The following is a 24,435-nucleotide window of genomic DNA, read 5'->3' as shown; positions in this document are numbered from 1 at the left end:
CTACAACACCACCTTTGATTTTGGGATAGCAGAAGATTTGTTCATTACATTTTGGAATTATTGTATTGCACTGAAATTAAAATTAAGTAAGCCTCTTTCTTTGTGATTATGTTGCATTCTAATACTCTGGTCAATGTGTAGCTCTGCTACTCTTCTCTTTATGTCTAATAATAACTCACCTTAAAACATGCAGAGGGAAAAAAGTGAACTATAAAGTTGACATTTAAGACCTCAGAAAAAGTGTAATGGCAAGTAACGTTATTCCAAGAAAAGACAACAACAGAGAGAATGAAATTAATAAAGGTATAGCTCTCATCTCATTAAGTGTCATTCTGTTCCTTTGCGAATTATATAAAATAATATTTCTGTAATTACATAGCTGAAACACTTTTTTAAGTTAAGTGCATATTATCAGAGGATGTCAATTTTATACTGATATGAACTAATACTTTCACTTCAAAAAGTGAAGTCCACATGTATTTGACAGCACAACAACAACAACACAGCTAAAGTGATCAAATTATACATCAAACTGAAATTAGATCAGTCACATCATCAATTTATAACTTCACCAATAATTGTTAAAATATAAAACATCCACTTGTGAGTAAATGGTTACGTATTTAGTCTTAGTTAATATATATATATATATATATATATAACATAAACTAACAATAAACAATACTTTTATAGTACTTATTAATATTTTTATATTATATTATTTTCAACATATAGGCTACTAATTCTGTACTTTTTTATTTAAAAGTAATCTATGTTAAGATTAGTAATGCAACATAAACTAACATGAACTAAAAATGAGCAATTGTTTCTTTTTATAAATTAACATAAACCAATATTAATAAATGCTATTGAACTGACTGTTTATTGTTAGTTCATGATACCTAATGCTTATACAAATTTTAAAGTTGCACTCAGTATTTTTTACCTCATTTAAAAGTTTAAATTTAAAGTTGAATTGTAAGTTTGACACATGTAGAAAATCAGGACCAACCACATGAGGTGGAGACTCCAGTCATATCAGTAACCTTATTAAAGCCATTTTATTCTACATTAAGAGGATCCCCTCATGGGGCGGCCATGTAAGGATCATATGACCAATTGATTACTACTGGCCTATAACCATCCTATTATTTGACACTTTCACTCATGGGTTAAATTACTGTAATTGTGGCTGACTGTGAACAGTAAAGTTCTCCAATGGCATATGTGATAGATGCACTCAATGTTTTTTTGCACTAGAGGGCACTCTAGTTCATTCCCTTGTATGTTGTGTTGATGTAACAAAAGAAGACAGACTTCCCCAGTAAATAGATGTGAGTTAACAGGCAATTGTCTCAGCATATCATTCATGTTATATAAAAGATAACTATAACATATTGGTGGCGAGAATTATCTTTGTCGAACTCATGATTTAGTGCGACAGTGAAGAACTGGCTACTGAATACGGCAGATCTGAAGAATGTAGTAAACTCAAAAAACAACACCCGACGAAATGGCTGTGTTTATCGGACATATGGATGCCTTTGATGAGTCAGCCAAACAGTGGGCTACCTACGTAGAAAGGTTTGAACAATTTGTTTCTGCAAATGACATTGCAAATTAGAAACGAGTCGCAGTGTTGCTGAGTGTAATGGGTTCATCTACATATGGACTGCTGCAAAGTTTAATTGCTCTGGATGAGCAGGGTGTTAAGTCATACGAAGACATTGTGACTGATTTGAAAGATCAATTCTCTCTGATACTGATCGTGATTGCAGAAAGATGTAGGTTTCATAACCGCAGAAACAGTAGCACAGTATGTCGCAGATTTGAAAAAGCTGAATGAAAACTACGAATCTGGGACCCATCTGCGGTCTGAAAGCGGAGTCTACACAGAAACGGCTTGTGACGGAAGTAGCTCTCAAATTCCAAAAGGCCGTGGAGATTGCAGTGTCTATAGAAATGGCCATGAGGGAATCTCAACAGTTAAGTGGCTCTTTGAAAGTGAATGCACTGTCCTTGCAAGAGAAAGGGGGAAGAAAGTGTTACAATTGTGGAAGAGCGAACCACAATGGGAAAGATTGCTATTACAAAGAGCAATAGTGCCACAACTGTGGTAAAAAGGCCACATTTCCAGAGTGTGTAGAATTAAAGGAAAACACATGACTGAATATAAAAGGGCAAAGTTGGTGAGGATGAAAAATGTCCAACATAAGAAAAGAGTACATCAGATGAATGTCAAAGACTCGTCAAGTGATGACACTATGGATACGGAGCTTGCACTGAATGTGATGACTAGAAAAGAGGAATTGTCACACATCTATCTAAAGCCAAAAGTAGAGGGAGAAATCTTGGAAATGGAATCAGACACTGGAGCTGCTATTTCCTTGATTTCAAGAGAACATTACAAATCACAACTAGCCCATAGACCACTGTGTGTGACAGATGTAATTCTGAAAACATATACAGTTTCGTGGGAGGAGCCACGCCACCACTATTCGGCATAGAATTGCTCAAGAAAATCAGGCTGAACTGGCATAATATTGAGAGTGTGCGTAAGGAGTCACTTGGAACGGTGCTAGCAAAGCACAAAAATGTCTTCAGGAATGGACTGGGTTTGCTAAAAGGTATTGAGGCCACAGTGTCTCTCAAACCACAGTTTAAGCCATGATTTTGCCAAGCACGCAATGTCCCCTATGCACTGAAGCAGAAAGTTGAAGCCGAAATAAATCGACTATTGGAGATGGGGGTCATCTCCCCGTGACATGCAGTGAATGGGCTACGCCTATTTTGCCTGTTAAAACCAATGGGGATGTGAGGATTTGTGGAGACTTTAAGGTAACAGTGAATAGGTAGAGGACTTTTTCGCATCATTGGTAGGGGGCCAATGCTTCACCAAACTTGACGTCTCAAATGCATACTTACAAGTGTCCTTGGCAGAAAGTTCATGCAAATGTCTCACTATCACCACGTCAAAGGGGCTGTTCCGTTACAATCGATTACCATTTGATATTGCTTCGGCTCCTGCAATTTTTAAAAAGGCAATGGATAAGATCTTACAACACCTTCCCAATGTTCATTGCTATCTAGATGATATATTAGTCACTGAGTCAGATGACGAGCAACATCTCAAGAATCTAGAAGCAGTCCTCAGTCGTCTGGATGAGTTTGGGCTATGTGTCCAACACGAGAAATGTGAATTCTTTAAAGATTCGCTGGAGTATTTGGGGCACATCATAGATGCTCAGGGTCTTCATACATCACCAGAAAAGGTCAGGGCAATCATGAATGCATCTGCATTGAAGGATGTCAGTCAACTTTGTTCATTTCTAGGACTTCTAAACTATTTCAGTCGATTTATCTCTAATCTTGCATCAGTGTTAGTTATTTGTTGTTGGCAGCCTATGATTACGATATCCAGTATAGAGACGGTGCACATCACTGCATGGGTTATCACAACTACCTCTGCCAACCGCACCTCAAGTTAAGCTGAATACGGTGGAGTTGTTTCAAGTAAAGCATCTTGATTCCTTACCGGTGCTGTGTTCACTATGTCACAAGTAATGGAAATGGTGGCAACTGGACGTTTTTTACAAGTCATGAATACAAATAATGTGCTTACTCCTTACATGAACAGGAAAGATGAGTGAACTATGCAAAAGGGTTGCCTTCTGTGGGGTTGGAGAGTGGTCATCCCTCCAAAGCTGAGATCCAGGGTACTGGCAGAGCTGCACACTGGACATCTGGGTGTCGTAAGGATGAAGGCGGTTGCTCGTAGTTATGTCTGGTGGCTTGGTATTGATGCTCAAATCGAGCAATTGTCAAAAACCAGTCACTCATGCCAGCAGATGTAAAAAGCTCCTGGTCCCTCAACACTACACCCTTGGAAATGGCCAGAGTCACCTTGGCAACGCATACATGTGGACTTTGCAGGTCCATTTGAAGGACACATGTACTTGGTGGTGGTGGATGCTCACTCCAAATGGCCCGAGGTGTGTGTGATAGAATCAACTACATCTACCAAGACCATTCAGGCACTAAGGGGATTGTTTAGTCGTTATGAACTCCCAGAAGTGCTGGTTAGTGATAACTGGCCTCAGTTCACCTCGGATGAGTTCCAGACATTCCTCAAGGCTAATGGAGTGACACATACACAATCGGCACATTTTCACCCAACAGAACGGTTTGGTTGAACGCTTGGTTCAGACATTTAAGTGGGCACTACGTTGTTCTAAGGGGTCAACTTAAATTCAACAAAGGGTGGACACCTTTATACTGGCGTATCGAAACACCACACACGCCACCACAAAGGAATCGCCTGCCATGTTGTTTCTGCACAGCAGGTTGCGATCTTGCTTCAATATGTTGAAGCCTAATGTTGCCTCTGTTGTTGAAAAAGCACAAATAAAACTGTGCCAGTGACGTCAAGTGCATGCAACAGACAGAACATTTGAAGTGGGTGACAAAGTATTAGTTTGTGATTATCAGAGAGCAAAGAAGTGAACGCCTGGTGTTGTTTCAGCAAAGACATGGCCTGTATCATACACTGTCAATGTAGGACTTTCAGTGTACTGGAGGCATCATGTTGATCAGATGTTGGAACATCTAACTGGCTGTGACAATGGAGATGCGATTGGACCAGAGGTCATTGATGTCCCTGAGGGGAATCTGACAGATCTTTGTGAACATCCCATGTCAGAAGAAAGGTAAGATAGGTCAGCACAACCTGTTGATTCATTCTCAAGTGAAACAGTGGAGGTGTTACGCACTCCACACAAAGAGACTAAGAGATACCCTGAAAAAGCAAGTTGTTTATTGTCACTGTGTGAAATAGTTATGGGAAGTCAGATTATTTTCCGTGAACTGGTTCTTTCGGATGGTTCATTTCAATTAACTGGTTAAAAAAACGATTCACCAGTTAATTTACATCATCACGTAATGAAGTCACTATATAATGCTAATATGCCGTCATAGAATACACGTACAAACATATTAAATAAAGCCATATGTAAGGGCATATTGCTGATTATATAATTTTATTTAATTAAGTTATAATAATAAGGGTGTTTATTGTCATCAGTATTTCATCAACTCACCATTTTCTTTTACAGAAACCATGATCCAGCTCATAACAACTTCAGATATAATATGCAAGCACAATACTCAATAGTAAAATTTGTTTACATCTCTCGACTGAAACATTTCACTCCCTCACTCAAGTCCTCGGTTCACACATGCTCATCAGCTGCTCACTGATCAGCAGTTCTCAGTATTATGTCTGAAATTGGCGATTCTCATTTCAGTGTACTGGTGACTCGCAAACTGCTGTGATCGACTCAATGTACTGGTGAATCTTAGCTGCTGTCCTCGGGTCAGTGTTATGTTGATTCGAGAACTGCTGTGATCCACTCAATGTACTGCTGACTTGAGAGCTGCTGTCCAAGGATCAGTGTACTGTTGACTCGAGAACTGCTGCGAACGACTCAATGTATGGTTGACTCTAGAGCTGTAGACTGGATCATCTTCATACATTGATAAAACGGTAATACAATTAAGTTATAAACATATTTCCAGTATGTTTTATTTGTTACACTCTCGGTTGTTCAGCAAAATACACCTGAAACATACATTTCGCCCCTTAATCACACACATGCTCAATGTCAGCAGCTCATCGGTTCTCAGAATGTAGGACATCTCCGAAAGATATGATTCTCAGTTCAGTGTACTGTTGACTCGAGAACTGCTAAGTGCGACTCATTGTACTTTTGACTTTTGACTCGAGAACTGTTATGAGTGACTCATTGTACTGTTGACTCGAGAACTGTGGAGGGGACTGCTCAAGGTAAATCAGCAGGCACAGTTGATGTAGAATCAACTACCAAGACCCTGCCTTTTAAAAACCTCAACTTTGTTGTAAGACATTTTTAGCAAATGTTATAAGTGCAAAAATCTGTCAAAACAATCTATGCTTTCATTTATTAAACTATGATTTGTTTTTTTAGAGATAAGAGCCTAATCTTGCAGTTCAGTTCTTTCTATGCTTTTGTTGATTTGAGAGTCAGACTAGAAGAAAATACTGAAAGTGTTTATTAAACCATTTATATTTAAGAGACCGTGTAAGCATAGAGCCTTGTTTTAAATTGACAGTCTATTTCCTGTAGTAATAAAGGGTATATTTAAACAAATCATATTAATTAGTAAAATATGATGTTTTAAACATCTGATGGGATTTATATTTATGCATTTGGCAGAATTACAGTGCATTTATTACAGGGACAATCCCCCAGAGCATCCTGGAGTTAAGTGCCTTGCTCTACGACACAATGGTGGTGGATGTGGGATTTGAACCAGCATCCTTCTGATTAACAGTTATATGCTTTTGCCCACTACCACCACCACCACTCCTTATTGGATGGATAAATTATCAAAAAATGCTTGTAGACTGATTGTCGAGATTGTCATTTTATTTATTGATTTATTTGTGATCTACAATGTTCAAATCCTTTTTGTCTTTCGGCTTCTCTGTCAGAATGTAGCATAGATGCGCCTCCTTCAATAAAACCTGTTAAAAAGTACTCTCGGGTCTTCCGGTAAGTTTGAAAAGTCTGTTGTGAAATGTTACCAGTTTTTAATTGTTACTTTTTGAGAAGTGTGACACTAAATTCAAAGACTTAAAGTATCAAGACTTCATCTTACTACACCTAATTATTTTTGTATCTTTGTTCTAGACAAACTACACTGACCCTCAAACTAACCTGTGCTTTGCAATGATAGAGGAGTTTTCTTACATACATCTAGAATACTAGAATACAACTCTCCCACACACACATGTACATGCTGACTGACCACAGGCTGCCACAGTTTCTAAAGGACTGGCATACTCAAACAGACTCTGATCAGATCACTGTGGATGTTTATGGCTACCTTTTATCATGAATTTGTTTCAGTTCTAGACTTTTAATGGATATTTTTGTGAAAAAACACATGGTTTTTGGGTCTATGGTTCCTCTGTAGAGCTGGTTTGAGCCTATGAAGAACTTAAATAAATGTATTGGGTTGGACAAAATTTGATTATATTAGATATTGCAGTAATAGGCAAATACAATGCACTGTAGCTTTTGATTCCCTGATATGTTTTTTTGTGCTGCCCTCTACCAAGATTATGAGGTATGACCATGATACATTGAAACAAAGAGCAAACCACAACAACCTAGAAATTCTCAAATATTCCTCATTTCAAAATCACAGGTGCAAACAACCACCAATTGTAAATTGGATCATAAACTCAATAAAAATAAATGGGTCCCTAAGACATTTTCTGGTGGCAGACCTCCACCCAGTTAGGAACAATAATGTGTTGTCACTTACCATTGATTAATAAAGTCTTTGAATTTATGATTGTGGTGATAATATGCTTTCTGGATTTTTGCCACTTCTACAATGGCAAATCACTCCATGCCAATAAGTTCAACCATGGAGGAGCTGATCAAATGCTCTCACCACCAGCTTTTTGAGTGGAATACTACAGAGGACAATTTTGGTTGTTTACTGCTTACATTGTATTCCAGTCTTTCATCAACGATCTAAGGTCTTCAGTACGATTGAGAAGTGTATTGCAGTTTCTTTCCTCATGTCTTAAGGTTCTTATTCGTCCAAGTCAACATCAATTGCCGTGTTCCGTCAATCCCAATATGCTTGCTTCAAACTCAGGATAATTTTTATGACTCTTTGACAGTCTGATATAAAACAGACCATGGTAAGACCCAACGAGGATCGAACTCACAACCCCTGGTTTACAAAACCAGTGCTCTGAGCTATGGAGCCTCAACTGAATGTTGGCAATCATGTAAGTGACATAAGTTTGTGTCCATTGAACAAACATCTAGTCACACCTAGAGTAATTGGCAGATAGCCCAAAGTATCTTAAAGGACTGGCATACTCAAACAGACTCTGATCAGATTCTTAACACTGTGGATGTTTATGGCTACCTTTTATCATGAATTTGTTTCAGTTCTAGACTTTTAATGGATATTTTTGTGAAAAAGCACATGGTTTTTGGGTCTATGGGTTCCTCTGTAGAGCTGGTTTGAGCCTGTAAAGAACTTAAATAAATGTATTGGGTTGGACAAAATTTGATTATATTAGATATTGCAGTAATAGGCAAATACAATGCACTGTAGCTTCCCTGATACATTTTTTTGTGCTCCCCTCTACCAAGATTATGAGGTATTACATGCTTTACATTTATACAGGTATTATATGCTTTGTGTCAGTTCAACAAACATCTAGTCACACCTAGAATAATTGGCCGATAGCCCAAGGTATCTTTTGCAATTAAACATTTTTATTGATTCATATAGATACAACAAAGACAAATGCAACATATATACAATGTAAAGGAGTTCAATGGGAAGGAAGAGGCGAGAACCGGCTTTACGATATAAATCATATTTTAAAGAATAACTTAAAGATATCTCTCTCTCTCCACACCACCGTCTGCAATTGGCCTTTATCCCTCTCGGAGGCTTAATTAGCCTGATAAGGGACCGGGTGCATATAATCACAACCAAGCCCTGCCCCCCGCCCTCCGCCCTGCCACATTCCCTCCTCGTACTCTCAGGCTGGGGAGCACCGGCCTAGCCCACACTTCCTCCTCCAAGAGCAAGTTTAAATCTATCTCACATAATCTCTTTTATTGAAATGTAATCTGGGATTTCATTTCTAAATGAAGGGCTTCGCTATGCTATCAAATTGCTCGAAATAAGAGAGGGGGACATCTACAGGGAGAGATTGTAGCAGGCAGTTCAATGGTGGAATACAATAAAATTAAATAGCATGAATCTTCCCAATCTTAGATAAATGTAAGGAAGCCCACCTGCCCACATCGCTCGAAAATCTTTTTATTAAGGGATCAAAATTAACTCTAAATAAATCAGACAAATATGTTGGGAATAAAATGCCCAAATACTTAATGCCCTGTTTGGGCCACTGGAAGGCACCTGTCTGGAAAGCCGTTACTGGGCAGTACACTGAGAGAGTCAAAGCTTTGGATTTAGACCAATTAACACTGTATCCTGAGATCTTAGAAAAGGAAATAATAATTTTGTGGAGGCAAGGCATAGACCTAGTGGGATCAGAGAGGTATAATATCATATCATCAAAACTATAAAGTAATCCATCAAATAAAAGTTTTCCAGAACATATATATTTCCAAAATTCTCACAAAAATAATCCCATTCTATCATATCAAACGCCTATTCAGCATCAAGTGAGATGGCCGCGACCAGAGACTGATCATTCGCCACTGATCACATAATATTGATGAGATGCCTAATGTTGTCAGAAGAGCTGCAGATTTCACTGAGGGAAGGGTAGAAAAAGACTCTCTCTGCTTTATATATCTAGCCAAATGCTTCCCTGCTTTGTCCCCCAACTCAAAGTATGACTGTCTTGCCCCAAGTAAACAAAGCTCCACCTTCCGTGATAAAATAGTATCATATCTGTATTTCAATCAATTACCCCCTATGAAGGGTTTTGAGTGGTATACTTCAGAGGACAATGCAAGTATGAGGTGATGCTGTTTGGGTTGTTTACTGCTTACATTGTATTCCAGTCTTTCATCAACGATCTAAGGTCTTCAGTCTGATTGAGAAGTGTATTGCAGTTTCTTTCCTCATGTCTTAAGGTTCTTATTCATCCAAGTCAACACCAATTGCCGTGTTCTGTCAGTCCCAATATGCTTGCTTCAAACTCAGGATAATTTATATGACTCTTTGAAGGTCTGCTATAAAAACATACCATTGAAGGCCCCAGCGAGGATCGAACTCACGACCCCTGGTTTACAAGACCAGTGCTCTAACCACTGAGCTATGGAGCCTCAACTGAAACCTGTCAATCGAGTAAGTGACATAAAGGGTTTGCTTTGTGTCAGTTCAACAAACATCTGGTCACACCTAGAATAATTAGCAGATAGCCCAAGGTATCTTTTGCTATTGACATTTTTTATTGATTCATAGACACAACAAAGTAAAACCCAACACATATACAACAAATCAACATTTCACATTCAAACCCCACTAATATCCCTCCCCATTCACCAACCCCTGACCCCAACAAACACCCCTGTGGTCCCACATAATAACACACACACACACACACACACACACACACAACCCAAAAATAAATAAATAAATAAAATATAATAAACCTAGCTAATTCAACTCTCTGTCTCCCCTCCCGAGAGCCCCCCGAAAAAGCTAAATAATTGCCCCATTTCTTAACAAAAAAGTCCCAAAACCCCAGCCTTCTACTTGCCACCTCCTCGAAAGCAGCCACCCTCCTCATTCAACACAACACTCTGAAAATGAGGGCTCTCCATCCGACCTCCATCCCCTTAAAATGATTTGCCTGCCAATCATGAGACTGGTCAGAACCCAATTTTTGATGAGATTATCCCCCAAATTTATGACAGCCCCATTACCCAAAATACAGAGTCTGGAACAAAGTAAATCCTGAGTGTTCAAACGTCAAACAAACAACTCTGAACTTTCAACCAAAAATCCTGGATCTTAACGCACCCCCAAAAAACATAGATTGTGTCTCCATCTTCTGATTGGCATCGCCAGCAGTTGGGTGTGCCTTTAAGACCAAGCCATTTCAATCTAGTGGAGGTCCAGTAGATTCTATGAAATATCTTGAATTGCATAAGGCGCACCCTTGCATCTCTAGATGCAGACTTGAAATTTTTTAGAATCCTAGCCCACACTTCCTCTTCCAATAGCAAGTTTAAATCTTTCTCCCATAATCTCTTGATAGAAGTTAAAGCTCTGTCCCCCAGACTCTGAATTAACAGGGAGTAATACACTGATGCCTCATGACCTTTTCCAAAAGCAGTAATCACCTCTCCCAGAGTATCTGCCACTTTAGGGGGGTATGAGCTACTCCCAAAGATAGCACAGAGTAGGTGGCGCAGCTGTAAATACCTGTAGAAATGAGAGCTGTGAATCTCAAAGTGTTAAACCAAATTTTCAAAAGATCTTAACACTCCACTCTCATATAGGTCACCGAGTGTAGTAACCCCCTCACAATCCACTCTGACCAGCAGAAAGGGGACCTTTCAATACTAAATTTAGGGTTCAGTCAAATGCTCAAAGTAACATTTAAATAAATGTCTGAATTAAACACTCTGGATACTTTTGTCCATACCACGTGCAAATACGAGATAACAGGGTATAACTTAACTTATCCGGTTAGTTTGATAGAAAGGATTTGCAATGGCGAAATAGGGGCAAGAACTTCCTGTTCAAAACCAAACCAGGGAGGGGCTCTCTCAGGTGGAAGTGACCAAAGAGCCAAATGTCTGAGACCGAATGCATAGTGTGGCAGCGGGGGCGTGGTCAAGCGCCCGTCCGGGAGAGAAAAGCGGTAAGGGCGCTCACACCTGAGCTAAATTATGTCTAACACCTGTCTCTAATTGCAGTAGCTTGAGGAGAGCGGCCTGAAAAGCAGCAGCAACAGAGCCCAGGGGGAGAGCCCGACACGAAGGCCAAGAAGCTAGTGTGTTGAATCTGTGTGTGTAGATATAATATTGTTGGAGAATTAAAAACCTTACCTGAAACCTGTTGCTGCTGCTTTTTATGCCGCTCTCCTCAAGCTACTGCAATTAGAGACGGGTGTTAGACATAATTTAGCTCAGGTGTGAGCGCCCTTACCGCTTTTCTCTCCGGACGGGCGCTTGACCACGCCCCCGCTGCCACACATAGTAATAAAATAAAATCTTGGGAAGGCCTAGCCCACATTTGTCCATCTGCCTAAGTCATTTATTGAAATATAATCTGGGATGCTTACCATTCTAAATGAAGGGCTTCGCTATGCTATCAAATTGCTCGAAATAAGAGAGGGGGACATCTACAGGGAGAGATTGTAGCAGGCAGTTCAATGGTGGAATACAATTAATTTTAATAGCATTAATCTTCCCAATCTTAGATAAATGTAAGGAAGCCCACCTGCCCACATCGCTCGAAAATCTTTTTTATTAAGGGATAAAAATTAACTCTAAATAAATCAGACAAATTTGTTGGGAATAAAATGCCCAAATACTTAATGCCCTGTTTGGGCAACTGGAAGGCACCCGGCTGGATAGCCATTACTGGGCAGTACACTGAGAGAGCCAAAGCTTTGGATTTAGACCAATTAACACTGTATCTTGAGAACTTAGAAAAGGAATTTATAATTTTGTGGAGGCAAGGCATAGACCTATTGGAATCGGAGTGGTATAATAAAATATCATCTGCGTAAAGCAAAAGCTTATGCGCCACACCTCCCGCCGCCACCCATGGAAAGTCGACTTCCTTTCTTTTCGCGGCTGCTAATGGGTCCAGAGCATAACAGAACAATAATGGGAAAGAGGGCAGCCCTGCCAGGTGCCCTATCCAACGTAAAATAATCAGTAATTAATCAATTTGTTCGTGCCACCGCTACCGGGTAACTATAACGTAATCCATTCAATAAAAGTTTTCCAAAACCCGTGTATTTCCAAAATTCTCACAAAGATAATCACATTCTATCATATCAAACGCCTTTTCAGCATCAAGTGAGATGGCCGCGACCAGAGACTGATCATTCGCCACTGATCACATAATATTGATGAGATGCCTAATGTTGTCAGAAGAGCTGCAGATTTCACTGAGGGAATGGTAGAAAAAGACTCTCTCTGCTTTATATATCTAGCCAAAAGCTTCCCTGCTTTGTCCCCCAACTCAAAGTATGACTGTCTTGCCCCAAGTAACCAAAGCTCCACTTTCCGTGATAAAATAGTATCATATCTGTATTTCAATCGGGTCAATTCTCTGAGGCCATCAGAGATGGAGGAGCTGATCAAGAAGCTCTCACCTCCAGCTTTTTCTACCCTCCTCAACTGCTTGATTTTTTTTTTCTGTGATGGTGTAAGTGGTTTGAGAACACATTGGATATAAGTGGCTGAAAAAAAGACATTTGCCATGTCCAATTACCCCCTATGAAGGGTTTTAAGTGGTATACTTCAGAGGACAATGCAAGTATGAGGTGATGCTGTTTGGGTTGTTTACTGCTTACATTGTATTCCAGTCTTTCATCAACAATCTAAGGTCTTCAGTCTGATTGAGAAGTGTATTGCAGTTTCTTTCCTCATGTCTTAAGGTTCTTATTCATCCAAGTCAACACCAATTGCCGTGTTCTGTCAGTCCCAATATGCTTGCTTCAAACTCAGGATAATTTATATGACTCTTTGAAGGTCTGCTATAAAAATATACCATTGCAGGCCCCAGCGAGGATCGAACTCGCGACCCCTGGTTTACAAGACCAGTGCTCTAACCACTGAGCTATGGAGCCTCAACTGAAACCTGTCAATCGAGTAAGTGACATAAAGGGTTTGCTTTGTGTCAGTTCAACAAACATCTGGACACACCTAGAATAATTGGCAGATAGCCCAAGGTATCTTTTGCTATTGACATTTTTTATTGATTTATATAGACACAACAAAGTAAAACCCAACACATATACAACAAATCAACATTTCACATTCAAACCCCACTAATAGCCCACCCCATTCACCAACCCCTGACCCCAACAAACACCCCTGTGGTCCCACATAATAACACACACACACACACACACACACACAAAAATAAATAAATAAATAAATAAATAAAATGTAATAAACATAGATAATTCAACTCTCTGTCTCCCTCCCGAGAGCCCCCCAAAAAGCTAAATAACTGCCCCATTTCTTAACAAAAAGTCCCAAAACCCCAGCCTTCTACTTGCCACCTCCTCAAAGCAGCCACCCTCCTCATTCAACACAACACTCTGAAAATGAGGGCTCTCCATCCGGCCTCCATCCCTTTAAAATGATTTGCCTGCCAATCATGAGACTGGTCAGAACCCAATTTTTGATGAGATTATCCCCCAAATTTATGACAGCTCCATTACCCAAAATACAGAGTCTGGGACAAAGTAAATCCCGAGTGCTCAAACGTCACACATACAACTCTGAACTTTCAACCAAAAATCCTGGATCTTAACGCACCCCCAAAAACATGGATTGAGTCTCCATCTTCTGATTGGCATCGCCAGCAGTTGGGTGTGCCTTTAAGACCAAGCCATTTCAATCTAGTGGAGGTCCAGTAGATTCTATGAAATATCTTGAATTGCATAAGAGCACCCTTGCATCTCTAGATGCAGACTTGAAATTTTTAGAATCCTAGCCCACACTTCCTCTTCCAATAGCAAGTTTAAATCTTTCTCCCATAATCTCTTGATAGAAGTTAAAGCTCTGTCCCCAGACTCTGAATTAACAGGGAGTAATACACTGATGCCTCATGACCTTTTCCAAAAGCAGTAATCACCTCTCCCAGAGTATCTGCCACTTTAGGGGTGTGAGCTACTCCCAAAAATAGTACAGAGCAGGTGGCGCAGCTGTAAATACCTGTAGAAATGAGAGCTGTGAATCTCAAAGTGATGAACCAAATTTTCAAAAGATCTTAACACTCCACTCTCATATAGGTCACCGAGTGTAGTAACCCCCTCACAATCCACTCTGACCAGCAGAAAGGGGACCTTTCAATATTAAATTTAGGGTTCAGTCAAATGCTCAAAGTAACATTTAAATAAATGTCTGAATTAAACACTCTGGACACTTTTGTCCATACCGCGTGCAAATACAAGATAACAGGGTATAACTTAACTTATCCGGTTAGTTTGATAGAAAGGATTTGCAATGGCGAAATACGGGCAAGAACTTCCTGTTCAAAACCAAACCAGGGAGGGGCTCTCTCAGGTGGAAGTGACCAAAGAGCCAAATGTCTGAGACCGAATGCATAGTAATAAAATAAAATCTTGGGAAGGCCTAGCCCACATTTGTCCATCTGCCTAAGTCATTTATTGAAATGTAATCTGGGATGCTTACCATTCTAAATGAAGGGCTTCGCTATGCTATCAAATTGCTCGAAATAAGAGAGGGGGACATCTACAGGGAGAGATTGTAGCAGGCAGTTCAATGGTGGAATACAATAAATTTTAATAGCATTAATCTTCCCAATCTTAGATAAATGTAAGGAAGCCCACCTGCCCACATCGCTCGAAAACCTTTTTTATTAAGGGATAAAAATTATCTCTAAATAAATCAGACAAATTTGTTGGGAATAAAATGCCCAAATACTTAATGCCCTGTTTGGGCAACTGGAAGGCACCCGGCTGGATAGCCATTACTGGGCAGTACACTGAGAGAGTCAAAGCTTTGGATTTAGACCAATTAACACTGTATCTTGAGAACTTAGAAAGGAATTCATAATTTTGTGGAGGCAAGGCATAGACCTATTGGGATCGGAGTGGTATAATAAAATATCATCTGCGTAAAGCAAAAGCTTATCGCCACACCTCCCGCCGCCACCCATGGAAAGTCGACTTCCTTTCTTTTCAGCGGCTGCTAATGGGTCCAGAGCATAACAGAACAATAATGGGAAAGAGGGCAGCCCTGCCAGGTGCCCTATCCAATGTAAAATAATCAGAAATTAATCAATTTGTTCGTACCACCGCTACCGGGTAACTATAACGTAATCCGTTCAATAAAAGTTTTCCAAAACCCGTATATTTCCAAAATTCTCACAAAGATAATCCCATTCTACCATATCAAATGCCTTTTCGGCATCAAGTGAGATGGCGCGACCAGAGACTGATCATTCAGCCACTGATCACATAATATTGATGAGATGCCTAATGTTGTCAGAAGAGCTGCAGATTTCACTGAGGGAATGGTAGAAAAAGACTCTCTGTGCTTTATATATCTAGCCAAAAGCTTCCCTGTTTTGTCCCTCAACTCAAAGTATGACTGTCTTGCCCCAAGTAACCAAAACTCCACCTTCCGTGATAAAATAGTATCATATCTGTATTTCAATCGGGTCAATTCTCTGAGGCCATCAGAGATGGAGGAGCTGATCAATAAGCTCTCACCGCCAGCTTTTTCTACCCTCCTCAACTGCTTGAGTTTTTTTTCTGTGATGGTGTAAAGTGGTTTGAGGATGCATTGGTTACGCCCGTTTCACACATACTCCGTGTGCAGTGCGTTATCGCGATACGTATGTGGTGCGTATACGGTACAGGAGCAGCACGCGCTATAGTGCTTTCACATGTGTTGCGTTTGCAGTGCGCTACTGATCCGCAGTTTCTGTGTGCCACAAAATCAAAAATGTGAAAGGAATTTTGATTTTAAACCCAAACGTTACATTTGAGATTGTTTAAGGCATTTAAACAGTATGAAAATTCATTTTAATCATTGTGATTCTTTGTTTTACATGTAGTTCGAGTTGAAGAAAAGCTATCGCGCTATATCTGTTGCTAAGAAGGAGAAGAATGAGACGCATTTGCGTTCACTCTGTCTTTTTAGGGTAAAAATCATATAGGATGGCATTTTGCAACTTTTGGGACAATAATCATTCTTTTTTGTTTTTCTTGACCCTGTAATTTAGTAACTGTAGAACACATTAACTGAAATTCTGCGTATATGATGAAATGATTACAGTTTCTTGTCAATCTATGTCTATTTTAATGTGAACAATGCGCTGCCACTTTAATTCAGTGCGGTGCAGCACAGCAAAAATATACTCGGTGCGTAAACGATCGCTGCACTGCTGTATATGCACCGCAACTGGAACGGATCGATGGACTGCATCCGCGTGCAGTGTAAAAGCTCTAACCTGTTAACATGAGTACGGAAAAAAATACGCACTGCATACGCACCGCATACGCACTGCAAACGGAGTATGTGTGAAGCGGGCGTTATAGGTGGCTAAATAAGACCATTGCCATGTCCAATTACCCCCTATGAAGGGTTTTGAGTGGTATACTTCAGAGGACAATGTAAGTATGAGGTGATGCTGTTTGGGTTGTTTACTGTTACATTGTATTCCAGTCTTTCATCAACAATCTAAGGTCTTCTGTCTGATTGAGAAGTGTATTGTAGTTTCTTTCCTCATGTCTTAAGGTTCTTATTCATCCAAGTCAACACCAATTGCCGTGTTCTGTCAGTCCCAATATGCTTGCTTCAAACTCAGGATAATTTATATGACTCTTTGAAGGTCTGCTATAAAAATATACCATGACAGGCCCCAGCAAGGATCGAACTCACGACCCCTGGTTTACAAGACCAGTGCTCTAACCACTGAGCTATGGAGCCTCAACTGAAACCTGTCAATCGAGTAAGTGACATAAAGGGTTTGCTTTGTGTCAGTTCAACAAACATCTGGACACACCTAGAATAATTGGCAGATAGCCCAAGGTATCTTTTGCTATTGACATTTTTTATTGATTCATATAGACACAACAAAGTAAAACCCAACACATATACAACAAATCAACATTTCACATTCAAACCCCACTAATAGCCCTCCCCATTCACCAACCCCTGACCCCAACAAACACCCCTGTGGTCCCACATAATAACACACACACACACACACACACCCAAAAATAAATAAATAAATAAATAAATAAAATGTAATAAACATAGATAATTCAACTCTCTGTCTCCCCTCCCGAGAGCCCCCCAAAAAAGCTAAATAACTGCCCCATTTCTTAACAAAAAAGTCCCAAAACCCCAGCCTTCTACTTGCCACCTCCTCGAAAGCAGCCACCCTCCTCATTCAACACAACACTCTGAAAATGAGGGCTCTCCATCCGACCTCCATCCCTTTAAAATGATTTGCCTGCCAATCATGAGACTGGTCAGAACCCAATTTTTGATGAGATTATCCCCCAAATTTATGACAGCTCCATTACCCAAAATACAGAGTCTGGGACAAAGTAAATCCCGAGTGCTCAAACGTCACACATACAACTCTGAACTTTCAACCAAAAATCCTGGATCTTAACGCACCCCCAAAAAACATGGATTGAGTCTCCATCTTCTGATTGGCATCGCCAGCAGTTGGGTGTGCCTTTAAGACCAAGCCATTTCAATCTAGTGGAGGTCCAGTAGATTCTATGAAATATCTTGAATTGCATAAGGCGCACCCTTGCATCTCTAGATGCAGACTTGAAATTTTTTAGAATCCTAGCCCACACTTCCTCTTCCAATAGCAAGTTTAAATCTTTCTCCCATAATCTCTTGATAGAAGTTAAAGCTCTGTCCCCCAGACTCTGAATTAACAGGGAGTAATACACTGATGCCTCATGACCTTTTCCAAAAGCAGTAATCACCTCTCCCAGAGTATCTGCCACTTTAGGGGGGTGTGAGCTACTCCCAAAAATAGTACAGAGCAGGTGGCGCAGCTGTAAATACCTGTAGAAATGAGAGCTGTGAATCTCAAAGTGATGAACCAAATTTTCAAAAGATCTTAACACTCCACTCTCATATAGGTCACCGAGTGTAGTAACCCCTCACAATCCACTCTGACCAGCAGAAAGGGGACCTTTCAATATTAAATTTAGGGTTCAGTCAAATGCTCAAAGTAACATTTAAATAAATGTCTGAATTAAACACTCTGGACACTTTTGTCCATACCGCGTGCAAATACAAGATAACAGGGTATAACTTAACTTATCCGGTTAGTTTGATAGAAAGGATTTGCAATGGCTGAAATACGGGCAAGAACTTCCTGTTCAAAACCAAACCAGGGAGGGGCTCTCTCAGGTGGAAGTGACCAAAGAGCCAAATGTCTGAGACCGAATGCATAGTAATAAAATAAAATCTTGGGAAGGCCTAGCCCACATTTGTCCATCTGCCTAAGTCATTTATTGAAATGTAATCTGGGATGCTTACCATTCTAAATGAAGGGCTTCAGCTATGCTATCAAATTGCTCTGAAATAAGAGAGGGGGACATCTACAGGGAGAGATTGTAGCAGGCAGTTCAATGGTGGAATACAATAAATTTTAATAGCATTAATCTTCCCAATCTTAGATAAATGTAAGGAAGCCCACCTGCCCACATCGCTCAAAACCTTTTTTATTAAGGGATAAAAATTATCTCTAAATAAATCAGACAAATTTGTTGGGAATAAAATGCCCAAATACTTAATGCCCTGTTTGGGCAACTGGAAGGCACCCGGCTGGATAGCCATTACTGGGCAGTACACTGAGAGAGTCAAAGCTTTGGATTTAGACCAATTAACACTGTATCTTGAGAACTTAGAAAAGGAATTCATAATTTTGTGGAGGCAAGGCATAGACCTATTGGGATCGGAGTGGTATAATAAAATATCATCTGCGTAAAGCAAAAGCTTATGCGCCACACCTCCCGCCGCCACCCATGGAAAGTCGACTTCCTTTCTTTTCACGGCTGCTAATGGGTCCAGAGCATAACAGAACAATAATGGGAAAGAGGGCAGCCCTGCCAGGTGCCCTATCCAATGTAAAATAATCAGAAATTAATCAATTTGTTCGTACCACCGCTACCGGGTAACTATAACGTAATCCGTTCAATAAAAGTTTTCCAAAACCCGTATATTTCCAAAATTCTCACAAAGATAATCCCATTCTACCATATCAAATGCCTTTTCGGCATCAAGTGAGATGGCCGCGACCAGAGACTGATCATTCGCCACTGATCACATAATATTGATGAGATGCCTAATGTTGTCAGAAGAGCTGCAGATTTCACTGAGGGAATGGTAGAAAAAGACTCTCTGTGCTTTATATATCTAGCCAAAAGCTTCCCTGTTTTGTCCCTCAACTCAAAGTATGACTGTCTTGCCCCAAGTAACCAAAACTCCACCTTCCGTGATAAAATAGTATCATATCTGTATTTCAATCGGGTCAATTCTCTGAGGCCATCAGAGATGGAGGAGCTGATCAATAAGCTCTCACCGCCAGCTTTTTCTACCCTCCTCAACTGCTTGAGTTTTTTTTTCTGTGATGGTGTAAAGTGGTTTGAGGATGCATTGGTTACGCCCGTTTCACACATACTCCGTGTGCAGTGCGTATGCGGTACGTATGTGGTGCGTATACGGTACAGGAGCAGCACGCGCTATAGTGCTTTCACATGTGTTGCGTTTGCAGTGCGCTACTGATCCGCAGTTTCTGTGTGCCACAAAATCAAAAATGTGAAAGGAATTTTGATTTTAAACCCAAACGTTACATTTGAGATTGTTTAAGGCATTTAAACAGTATGAAAATTCATTTTAATCATTGTGATTCTTTGTTTTACATGTAGTTCGAGTTGAAGAAAAGCTATCGCGCTATATCTGTTGCTAAGAAGGAGAAGAATGAGACGCATTTGCGTTCACTCTGTCTTTTTTTAGGGTAAAAAATCATATAGGATGGCATTTTGCAACTTTTGGGACAATAATCATTCTTTTTTGTTTTTCTTGACCCTGTAATTTAGTAACTGTAGAACACATTAACTGAAATTCTGCGTATATGATGAAATGATTACAGTTTCTTGTCAATCTATGTCTATTTTAATGTGAACAATGCGCTGCCACTTTAATTCAGTGCGGTGCAGCACAGCAAAAATATACTGCGCGTAAACGATCGCTGCACTGCTGTATATGCACCGCAACTGGAACGGATCGATGGACTGCATCCGCGTGCAGTGTAAAAGCTCTAACCTGTTAACATGAGTACGGAAAAAATACGCACTGCATACGCACTGCATACGCACTGCAAACGGAGTATGTGTGAAGCGGGCGTTATAGGTGGCTAAATAAGACCATTGCCATGTCCAATTACCCCCTATGAAGGGTTTTGAGTGGTATACTTCAGAGGACAATGTAAGTATGAGGTGATGCTGTTTGGGTTGTTTACTGTTACATTGTATTCCAGTCTTTCATCAACAATCTAAGGTCTTCTGTCTGATTGAGAAGTGTATTGTAGTTTCTTTCCTCATGTCTTAAGGTTCTTATTCATCCAAGTCAACACCAATTGCCGTGTTCTGTCAGTCCCAATATGCTTGCTTCAAACTCAGGATAATTTATATGACTCTTTGAAGGTCTGCTATAAAAATATACCATGACAGGCCCCAGCAAGGATCGAACTCACGACCCCTGGTTTACAAGACCAGTGCTCTAACCACTGAGCTATGGAGCCTCAACTGAAACTTGTCAATCGAGTAAGTGACATAAAGGGTTTGCTTTGTGTCAGTTCAACAAACATCTGGTCACACCTAGAATAATTGGCAGATAGCCCAAGGTATCTTTTGCTATTGACATTTTTTATTGATTCATATAGACACAACAAAGTATAACCCAACACATATACAACATACCAACATTTCACATTCAAACCCCACTAATATCCCTCCCCATTCACCAACCCCTGACCCCAACAAACACCCCTGTGGTCACACATAATAACACACACACACACACACACACACACACAACCCAAAAATAAATAAATAAATAAATAAAATATAATAAACATAGATAATTCAACTCTCTGTCTCCCCTCCCGTGAGCCCCCCAAAAAAGCTAAATAACTGCCCCATTTCTTAACAAAAAAGTCCCAAAACCCCAGCCTTCTACTTGCCACCTCCTCGAAAGCAGCCACCCTCCTCATTTCAACACAACACTCTGAAAATGAGGGCTCACCATCCGACCTCCATCCCCTTAAAATTATTTGCCTGCCAATCATGAGACTGGTCAGAATCCAATTTTTGATGAGATTATCCCCCAAATTTATGACAGCTCCAATACCCAAAATACAGAGTCTGGGACAAAGTAAATCCTGAGTGCTCAAACGTCACACATACAACTCTGAACTTTCAACCAAAAATCCTGGATCTTAACGCACCCCCAAAAAACATGAATTGTGTCTCCATCTTCTGATTGGCATCGCCAGCAGTTGGGTGTGCCTTTAAGACCAAGCCATTTCAATCTAGTGGAGGTCCAGTAGATTCTATGAAATATCTTGAATTGCATAAGGCGCACCCTTGCATCTCTAGATGCAGACTTGAAATTTTTTAGAAAAGTAGCCCACACTTCCTCCTCCAATAGCAAGTTTAAATCTTTCTCCCATAATCTCTTGATAGAAGTTAAAGCTCTGTCCCCCAGACTCTGAATTAACAGGGAGTAATACACTGATGCCTCATGACCTTTTCCAAAAGCAGTAATCACCTCTCCCAGAGTATCTGCCACTTTAGGGGGGTGTGAGCTACTCCCAAAAATAGTACAGAGCAGGTGGCGCAGCTGTAAATACCTGTAGAAATGAGAGCTGTGAATCTCAAAGTGTTGAACCAAATTTTCAAAAGATCTTAACACTCCACTCTCATATAGGTCACTGAGTGTAGTAACCCCTCACAATCCACTCTGACCAGCAGAAAGGGACCTTTCAATATTAAATTTAGGGTTCAGTCAAATGCTCAAAGTAACATTTAAATAAATGTCTGAATTAAACACTCTGGACACTTTTGTCCATACCGCGTGCAAATACAAGATAACAGGGTATAACTTAACTTATCCGGTTAGTTTGATAGAAAGGATTTGCAATGGCTGAAATAGGGGCAAGAACTTCCTGTTCAAAACCAAACCAGGGAGGGGCTCTCTCAGGTGGAAGTGACCAAAGAGCCAAATGTCTGAGACCGAATGCATAGTAATAAAATAAAATCTTGGGAAGGCCTAGCCCACATTTGTCCATCTGCCTAAGTCATTTATTGAAATGTAATCTGGGATGCTTACCATTCTAAATGAAGGGCTTCGCTATGCTATCAAATTGCTCGAAATAAGAGAGGGGGACATCTACAGGGAGAGATTGTAGCAGGCAGTTCAATGGTGGAATACAATAAATTTTAATAGCATTAATCTTCCCAATCTTAGATAAATGTAAGGAAGCCCACCTGCCCACATCGCTCAAAAATCTTTTTTATTAAGGGATAAAAATTAACTCTAAATAAATCAGACAAATTTGTTGGGAATAAAATGCCCAAATACTTAATGCCCTGTTTGGGCAACTGGAAGGCACCCGGCTGGATAGCCATTACTGGGCAGTACACTGAGAGAGCCAAAGCTTTGGATTTAGACCAATTAACACTGTATCTTGAGAACTTAGAAAAGGAATTCATAATTTTGTGGAGGCAAGGCATAGACCTATTGGGATCGGAGTGGTATAATAAAATATCATCTGCGTAAAGCAAAAGCTTATGCGCCACACCTCCCGCCGCCACCCATGGAAAGTCGACTTCCTTTCTTTTCGCGGCTGCTAATGGGTCCAGAGCATAACAGAACAATAATGGGAAAGAGGGCAGCCCTGCCAGGTGCCCTATCCAACGTAAAATAATCAGTAATTAATCAATTTGTTCGTACCACCGCTACCGGGTAACTATAACGTAATCCGTTCAATAAAAGTTTTCCAAAACCCGTATATTTCCAAAATTCTCACAAAGATAATCCCATTCTACCATATCAAATGCCTTTTCGGCATCAAGTGAGATGGCCACGACCGGAGACTGATCATTCGCCACTGATCACATAATATTGATGAGATGCCTAATGTTGTCAGAAGAGCTGCAGATTTCACTGAGGGAATGGTAGAAAAATACTCTCTCTGCTTTATATATCTAGCCAAAAGCTTCCCTGCTTTGTCCCCCAACTCAAAGTATGACTGTCTTGCCCCAAGTAACCAAAGCTCCACTTTCCGTGATAAAATAGTATCATATCTGTATTTCAATCGGGTCAGTTCTCTGAGGCCATCAGAGATGGAGGAGCTGATCAAGAAGCTCTCACCTCCAGCTTTTTCTACCCTCCTCAACTGCTTGATTTTTTTTTCTGTGATGGTGTAAGTGGTTTGAGAACGCATTGGATATAAGAGGCTGAAAAAAAGATATTTGCCATGTCCAATTACCCCCTATGAAGGGTTTTGAGTGGTATACTTCAGAGGACAATGCAAGTATGAGGTGATGCTGTTTGGGTTGTTTACTGCTTACATTGTATTCCAGTCTTTCATCAACAATCTAAGGTCTTCTGTCTGATTGAGAAGTGTATTGCAGTTTCTTTCCTCATGTCTTAAGGTTCTTATTCATCCAAGTCAACACCAATTGCCGTGTTCTGTCAGTCCCAATATGCTTGCTTCAAACTCAGGATAATTTATATGACTCTTTGAAGGTCTGCTATAAAAACATACCATTGCAGGCCCCAGCGAGGATCGAACTCGCGACCCCTGGTTTACAAGACCAGTGCTCTAACCACTGAGCTATGGAGCCTCAACTGAAACCTGTCAATCGAGTAAGTGACATAAAGGGTTTGCTTTGTGTCAGTTCAACAAACATCTGGTCACACCTAGAATAATTGGCAGATAGCCCAAGGTATCTTTTGCTATTGACATTTTTTATTGATTCATATAGACACAACAAAGTATAACCCAACACATATACAACATACCAACATTTCACATTCAAACCCCACTAATATCCCTCCCCATTCACCAACCCCTGACCCCAACAAACACCCCTGTGGTCACACATAATAA

General features: G+C 40.3%; 5 non-coding genes across 5 annotated transcripts; all 5 read right to left on the bottom strand.

Annotated features, from left to right (window-relative positions):
• Positions 1 to 9,805: 9,805 nt before the first annotated feature.
• trnat-ugu (transfer RNA threonine (anticodon UGU)) lies at positions 9,806 to 9,878 on the bottom strand. Its single transcript has one exon. It is a non-coding gene; the product is annotated as a tRNA-Thr (tRNA).
• Positions 9,879 to 13,296: 3,418 nt separating this feature from the next.
• trnat-ugu (transfer RNA threonine (anticodon UGU)) lies at positions 13,297 to 13,369 on the bottom strand. Its single transcript has one exon. It is a non-coding gene; the product is annotated as a tRNA-Thr (tRNA).
• Positions 13,370 to 17,137: 3,768 nt separating this feature from the next.
• Positions 17,138 to 17,210, bottom strand: trnat-ugu (transfer RNA threonine (anticodon UGU)). Its single transcript has one exon. It is a non-coding gene; the product is annotated as a tRNA-Thr (tRNA).
• Positions 17,211 to 20,987: 3,777 nt separating this feature from the next.
• Positions 20,988 to 21,060, bottom strand: trnat-ugu (transfer RNA threonine (anticodon UGU)). The gene has a single exon. It is a non-coding gene; the product is annotated as a tRNA-Thr (tRNA).
• A 3,036-nt stretch (positions 21,061 to 24,096) lies between these two features.
• Positions 24,097 to 24,169, bottom strand: trnat-ugu (transfer RNA threonine (anticodon UGU)). Its single transcript has one exon. It is a non-coding gene; the product is annotated as a tRNA-Thr (tRNA).
• Positions 24,170 to 24,435: the final 266 nt, after the last annotated feature.

This window comes from Xyrauchen texanus, chromosome 17 (genome assembly GCF_025860055.1).
Source record: "Xyrauchen texanus isolate HMW12.3.18 chromosome 17, RBS_HiC_50CHRs, whole genome shotgun sequence".
In the NCBI taxonomy this organism is placed as follows: Eukaryota; Metazoa; Chordata; class Actinopteri; order Cypriniformes; family Catostomidae; genus Xyrauchen; species Xyrauchen texanus.
The sequence above is the reverse complement of the archived record's forward strand: the minus strand, read 5'-3'. Positions and strand labels throughout refer to the sequence as shown.